This window comes from Hemitrygon akajei, chromosome 27, assembly GCF_048418815.1.
Source record: "Hemitrygon akajei chromosome 27, sHemAka1.3, whole genome shotgun sequence".
NCBI lineage: Eukaryota > Metazoa > Chordata > Chondrichthyes > Myliobatiformes > Dasyatidae > Hemitrygon > Hemitrygon akajei.
The window spans coordinates 32,801,756-32,809,032 of NC_133150.1; the positions used below are offsets into that span (position 1 = coordinate 32,801,756).

The 7,277-nt window shown below is 42.0% G+C and overlaps 1 non-coding gene across 1 annotated transcript; it reads left to right on the top strand.

Annotated features, from left to right (window-relative positions):
- The first annotated feature begins 2,269 nt into the window (after positions 1-2,269).
- Positions 2,270-2,394, top strand: LOC140717449 (U6atac minor spliceosomal RNA). Its single transcript, XR_012096550.1, has one exon. It is a non-coding gene; the product is annotated as a U6atac minor spliceosomal RNA (small nuclear RNA).
- The last annotated feature ends 4,883 nt before the right edge of the window (positions 2,395-7,277 follow it).

Here is a 7,277-nt window from a genome sequence, read left to right on the forward strand (position 1 = left end):
CATTGATGGTTTTGGGGCTAAGTACTAATCTTGGCCTAGCACTTTTCCAGTCAAAACTTTGCCTCTGTGTGTGTGGATAAGTTTCCAGCTCCCTATGCATGCCCTCGAGCAATTAAAAAGAAACAAACTTCTACTAACAACCTATGTGAAAAAATTGCTTTGAAAAATAGATAGTTTTTTGTTTTCATTTTAAGCAGTACGAAGAATCACACAAGACTGAACAAGGCTTATCATTTCTGTGCTGCCATTCAAATGCATCCCAGTTATTCCCTCTCTCCCATTCATTGCCCACAGCAATAAGAAAAATCTCCTTCATCCATTTAGCCATCAATTTATGAAAGGAACCATTGAATGTGCTTCCATCAGCTCCTCAGGCTGTGTCTTCCAATCATTGGTAAAAATTATGTGCCAGATTTCTCCCTGGCACTTTTGTCCATTAAATTATATTTCTTTCTTCTGATTACTGACCTGCCAGTGGAAACCATTTCATCTGTCACAATTTTGATCAATTCTAGTGAATCTCCACTTAACCTTTTCTGCTCTTAGGACAATAATCCAGGTTGCTCCTGTCTCTTTTGCACAATTACAAACTGAAAATTTGCTTTTATTTCCTGTCATGATGTTGCAAAAAGCCAATTTTCATGGCATTTATACCCTGTGTGTCTACGTCTATGCTGACAATAAAATTGGAATTGTGTCCATTTGAATAAATATTGGAGAAAGAGGTGTCTTTCAGTGGAGAACAGAGTTTATCGGCTTACCTACAAGCAAGGGAATGCAGTGCTCTGTGTGGTCAGACCAGCTTGATGCCCAGTGGTTGGAGTGAGGAGTTTAGATTTTGTGAGGAGAATGCAGAACCTGCTGAGGACAGACCTGCCTGATACATAGTGGTTGTGGAGTGAGGAGAAAAGTTCGGGGGATGTAGTACCAGGTGATGACGTGTCCTGAAATTCAGCTAGCCTCAGTTAACAACCCTTGTTGTCAGCACAACATGAGGCAGAGCCTCGAAGATCCCTGTGGTGAATATACAGTTGACAGTTGACACTTGCACGGCAGATTCAAGGACCATATGATATCCTACTGAAATGCAACTGCTATTAGGAAATAGGGAAGGTCGTGAAAAAACTGATAATAAATGTCTGTAGACTGTTCTATTATGTTAATAATTTTTATAATAAATAAAGTACACGATTATTATAGAGATCTGTACATACAGAATCACAGATAACCACAGAATGGGGACATTCAACCCCAGTCAGTTCCAGTTCTTTTAAAGGTCAATGCAATTAGTCCTATTCTCCCTCCTCTCCTTTTTTCATGTCTCTGCAATTATTTTATCTTCAAGCATGGTAGCAGAGTGGTTATCACATCACTTTACAGCACTAACGACCAGGGTTCAATTCCTGCCGCTGCCCGTAAGGAGTACGTGTGCTCTCCCTGTGACTGTGTGGGTCTTCTCCAAGTGCTCTGGCTTCCACCCACAGTCCAAAGATGTACTGGTTCGTAGGTTAATTGATCATTGTAAATTGACCTGTGATTAGGCAAGGGTTAAATTGGGGGATTGTTGGGCAGCACAGCACGAAGGGCCGATTCTGTGCTGTATCTCAATACTTAAGAAAGAAGTAATAACTTATACCATTGAATACACATCCTTGGCCTTATCAGCCAGTATGTGACGAACCATAGTAATTTAAAAAATTGTTTAGGCATGCAAGTCTTTTGTCAATCACTTTGAATCTGTTACCGCCAAATAAATTGCATCACTTAACACGGTGAAGTATCAGATCAACACCTCCCATGCTAACCCACCCCTCAACCACCACTTTATCATTTCCTGCCAGTCACCTTATGTACAAACACCTCTGTGCCCAGCAGCACCTAATTGACACACAATCAATCTACGTATATAAGCTATTCTGATGAAGGGTCTCGGTCCAAAACATCGACTGCTTATTCATTTCCATAGATGCTGCCTGATTTGCAGAATTCCTCCAGCATTTTGTATGTGTTGCTTTGGATTTCCAGCATCTACAGAATTTCTCATGTTTATGCAAGCTATTTATTTTTTAAAAAAAATATTGTGCTCTTTATCTTATATTTTTTTGTGTTGCATTGGATCTGGAGTGACATTATTTTGTTCTCTTTTACACTTTTGTACTGGTAAAGACATTAAGCAATCTTGAATCTTGAAGATCTGTGGGAATGGGATAATGTTAATTCTATTAATGAGCTGGCACAGGAAGGATGGGGTGAATAGCTGTCTTGTATTGTGTTGTATGAAAGGAGAGGAGGTTGGCACTCCCCTTGATAAGTATGGAAGGGTCACTGGTGGTCTTATGACACAAGTGCTTAAGGGATCATCATCTACACAGTGGCATCTAACCATGTTTTTTGAGGGGCAACACAGTAGTGCAGAGGTTAGCGCAATCGCTTTACAAAACTAGCAGTCGCCATCGGGGTTTGATTCTTGCCACTGTTTGTAAGGAGTTTGGATGTTCTCCTTGTGACCACAGGGGGTTTTCTCAGGGTGCTCTGGTTTTCCACACATTCCTAGGAAGTACAGTTAGAGTTAGGGCTAGCGAGTTATGGGCCTGCTATGTTGGTGCCGGAAGTGTGGCTGTACTTGCGGGCCGTCCCCACACAATCCTCAGAATGAAACACTTTGCTGTATGGTTCAATGTACATGTGACAAAGCAAATATTTTATCTTTATCTTCTTGTTGCTGTATAATTTTGTGAGGAAAGGTGGAGGGAGTTTGGGCATTTCTCTTTGGAGTGTGAGAGGTTTGATAGATGTGTATGGGATTATGCAGGGCATAGATACAGTGGACAGCCAGCACCTTTTTCCCAGGGTGGCAATGGCCAATGCTAGGCATCATCTATTTAAAGTGAGTTGAAGTTTAGGGAATCAGGTTGAATATCACTGGCATATGATGAAGTTAAATTAAAGAAGTAGTGCAAAAAGAGGAAACAAGTCGTGAATTGGTGTTCGTGGGTTCAATGTCCATTTAGAAATTGGATGGCAGAGGGGAAGAAGCTGTTCCTGAATTGTTGAGTGTGTGTCTTCAGACCTGTACCTCCTTCCTGATGGTGGGAATGGGAACAAGGCATGGCCAGGGTTATGGGGGTCCTTAATGATGGATGTGGCCTTTTTGAGGGATCACTCCTGGATGGTATCCTGGATGCTGTGCAAACTAATGTAATGGAGTTGACTGAGTTCATAACTTTCTGCAGCTTCTTTCAAACCTGTGCAGAGCCCCACCTCCCATGCCAAAGAGTGAGGGAGATGTCAGAGGCAGGTTTTTAACAAAGAGTGTGGTAGGTGGCTGGAATGCACTTCTAGGGCTGGTACAATAGGGACATTTAAGAAAATCTTCACCAGGCAAAAGATGGAGGGTCATGGGCTGTGTAGGAGGGGAGGGGTAGATTGATGGTGGAGTATGGGCAAAAGAGCCCAAGGGTGTTGTACTGTTCTCTGTCTATGTACTGGCATACAAAAAAAATTACAGAACACCGAGTTAAAGAACTTAGAACAAAGAACATAGAACAGTACAACATAGGAACAAGCTCATGATGCTTGAGATAAACATAATGCTGAATTAAACTAATTTTCTTCTGCCTGTACATGATCCATATCCCTCTGTTCCCTACGTATTCATATGCCTCATAGTGAAAGCCACTCATATTTGCTTCCACCAATCCCCCCCACACTCACCCCCCCCCCGCAGCTTGTTCCACTCGTTATCACTCTCAAAGAGTTAATATTGTAAAAATATTAGGAAGTCAAAAGCAAAAAGGATTAATTTACATAATTCCATTAACAACCTCTAAATGTCACCAAAAGACTTTTCAGCCAACGATGTATATTCAGTGCTGTCGTAAAGCTGGCACTATAGTTACACAAGGCAGGACACTGTGAACAACAAAGCGATTGAGGAGAGCATACCCCAAGAACCCTGCTCTTCTTCACTGTGATATCACACGCTGATGGACATCTGCTTCAGAGTGAGGCAGTTGAGGGGCTCATCAAAGAGACGGTACCTCTGACCGTGCAGCACTGTGTATTACCATCTGGTATTGGGGGGTACTGCACAGGGACGAGGGAGAGTTGTAAAATTAGTCAGCACCATCATGGGTACTAGCCTCCGTAGTATCCATGAAATCTTCAAGGAGCGGTGCCTCAGAAAAGCTGCATCCATTATCAAGGACCCCCACCACCCAGGACGTTCCCCCTTCTCACTGTTACCATCAGGAAGGAAATACAGAAGCCTGAAGGCACACACTCAGCGATTCAGGAACAGCTTCTTCCCCTCTGCCATCCGATTCCTAAATAGACATTGAACCCATGAGCTCTACCTCACTACTTCTTTAAAACATTTATGTTTTTGCACTACTTATCTTAATTATCTTATATATATATTTATTGCAATTAATTTTTTCTATATTTATGTATTACATTGTACCGCTGCCACAAAGTTAATAAATTTCATGACCTGTGTCGGAGGTATTAAACCTGATTCTGATTCTGCAAGCAGAATTTTGTAAAAGTCCCTGAAGTGGGACTAGAACCCAGAAATGTCTGCCACAGAGGTGGGAATGCTGTCCAGTGATCATGAAGCATGAATTTGAGACTTAAAGCTCTAAAGGTGTGCTTGAAGTAGAAATACAGTAAGAACTCAGCAGGACGCAGATAACTGCCAAGCACAATTTGATTCCTCATAAAGACACAGTGTGCTTTGTCTTTAATTTACGTGATTAAAATGCCCTCTAATTCTATCATTAATAAATCAGAAAAAACCCTACGCCACAGAAAGACTATTTAGTAATGAATTGTATGTCAGATAGGATGGTAATTGACTGCGTTGTTTGCATAATAACAGACAAGTTGCCAGCTTATGGATGAATTCTTTGTTCAAAGATGAAGTTACGTGAACCGGAAAATTATACAATAAATCATCCCAATCATGAGCTAATGATATTGTGGCATCGCTTAGGCACCCTGTTATTTCACTCATCACCTCTCATTGACCTTTGATCTGCATTGTAATCGATGTTGAGCACACGAGAGTGTTTGACAAGATGAACTGCCTGGAATTCTTCTGTTCTGTAACCAGAAATACTGGGCAGCGTCTTGGTATGTTTAACACTTCAGTTCTTTACAATGTTATGAGGTGGATGAGGCAGAAAGAAGTTGGTGGTGAAAAAGAGATTTGTGCGTGTGAGGGAGAGTATATGTGCGGGAGAAAATAAGAACACAATGAAAAGGGGAACAAATAGGCCTTCAGGCCTTTCAAGCTTGCCTCACCGTTCAGTATGATCATGGCCGATCGATGCTGGCCTTGGCTCCACAATGTCAATTCCCCACAGTTCTCAATTCCTAGATACTTGAAATATTTATCTACCTCCTTAATGATCAGAATCAGGTTCAATATCTCTGGCATATGTTGTGAAATTCATTGCCTTTACGGCAGCAGTACAATGCAATATATAATTATATATATATTTATAAAATAGTTAAATCAAATAAGTTGTGCAGAAACTGAAATAATAAAGTAGTGAGGTAGTGTTCATGGGTTCAATAACCATTCTGAAATCAGATAGTAGAGGAGAAAAAGCTGTTTGTGAATCATTGGCTGTGTGCCTTCAGGGTTCTGTACCTTCTTCCTGATGGTAGAAATGAGAACAAGGCATGACCTGGGTGATAGGTGATTATTTCTCATGATCCAGTGCAGAGAATTTCAGAGAGTCACTACCATCTGAGAGAAGAAATTGCTATGCACCTTAGTTTTCAATGACCACTTTCTTTTTTTGTATCAAAGTCTCCTGGTTTGTGATTCTTCTGTTGGTGAGAATATCTTGAGTTCAGCCCCATTGAGGCCCCATATGTTTGAATAAAGTCTCTCCCCATTCTTCTAAAGCTCAGGGAAGTGTCACACTTCTCCTGAGGGGTCAACCCTTCCATCCCAGGATTTAGCCTGGCAAATGTCCTTTGTACAGTCACAGAAAGTGGGATGGGGTGGGAGAGATATAACCAATTGGAGGGAGAGAAATGAGACTGGAAAGAGAAGTGGAGAGATGGAAAGAGAGAGAGAGAGAGAGAGAGAGAGAGAGAGAGAGAGAGAGAGAGATGAGAGGAGAGAGAGAAGAGAGAGAGAGAGAGAGAGAGAGAGAGAGAGAGAGCGAGAGAGAGAGAGAGAGAGAGAGAGAGGGAGAGAGAGAGAGAGAGAGAGAGAGAGAGAGAGAGAGAGAGAGAGAGAGAGAGAGAGAGAGAGAGAGAGAGAGAGAGAGAGAGAGAGAGAGAGAGAGAGAAAAGTGGACGGGATTAGCGGAAGGAGGAAAAGGAAGAGGATAGAGAGTTCCTGAAATAATGGGTAGCAATGTTGAGAATGCAATGAGGCAGTTACTGACCAATCGCATTACAGAGCTGGAGTAACTGTGATGCTGACATATACATGGACAGTGCGTTTATCGGGCGGTTTAACACTGTGGGTAATGAATGGACAGACACGAGGGAATGAACGACTGCCTAGCAGAGAAGACAAGTGGTGTTATTATTCCTCTCTGACTGATGTTCAACCCTGGATTGCAAAGGGGAGACACTTCTCAGCAGAAGCCAACAAGAGCCAAGTTAATGGTGACTTTGCAGTGGAGGAGAAGAGGAACTGGGAATGGTTTTGGTTTCATATTACCACCTGTACCAAAGTACGATGAAAAGCTTGTCTTGCATATTGTTCATACAGATCAGATCATCACACAGTGCACTGAGGTAGAACAAGGTAAAACAATAACAATGCAGATCAGAGTGTAATAGCTACAGAGAAATTGCATGCAAGTAGGTGCAAGATCATAATGAGATAGATTTTGAGGTCTAGAGTCCAATTTATCACACTAGGGAACTATTTAATAATGGGTAGAAGCTGTCTTTGAGCCTGGTGATATATGTTTTCAGGCTTTTGTATCTTCTTGATGGGAGAGGAGAGAAGAGAGGATATCCATGTTGGGGGGGGGGTCTTTGATTATTCTGGTTGCTTTACTGATGCAATGAGAAGTATGGTCAATGAAGGGGAGAAGGATTGGGCAGGTTGTAGTAGTAGGGCATTCAATTTATGGTGGCTACCAATGAGACTGCAGGATGGGAGATTGCCTCTTTGGGTGCAGGGTCAGACATGTCAAGAGTCACTGCGGGGCTGTACAAGGGACAAGCCCTTTTGCTAACGATATTGGAGAGAAAAGGCCACAGGCAATCAGAATCAGAATTATTATCACTGACATATGTCA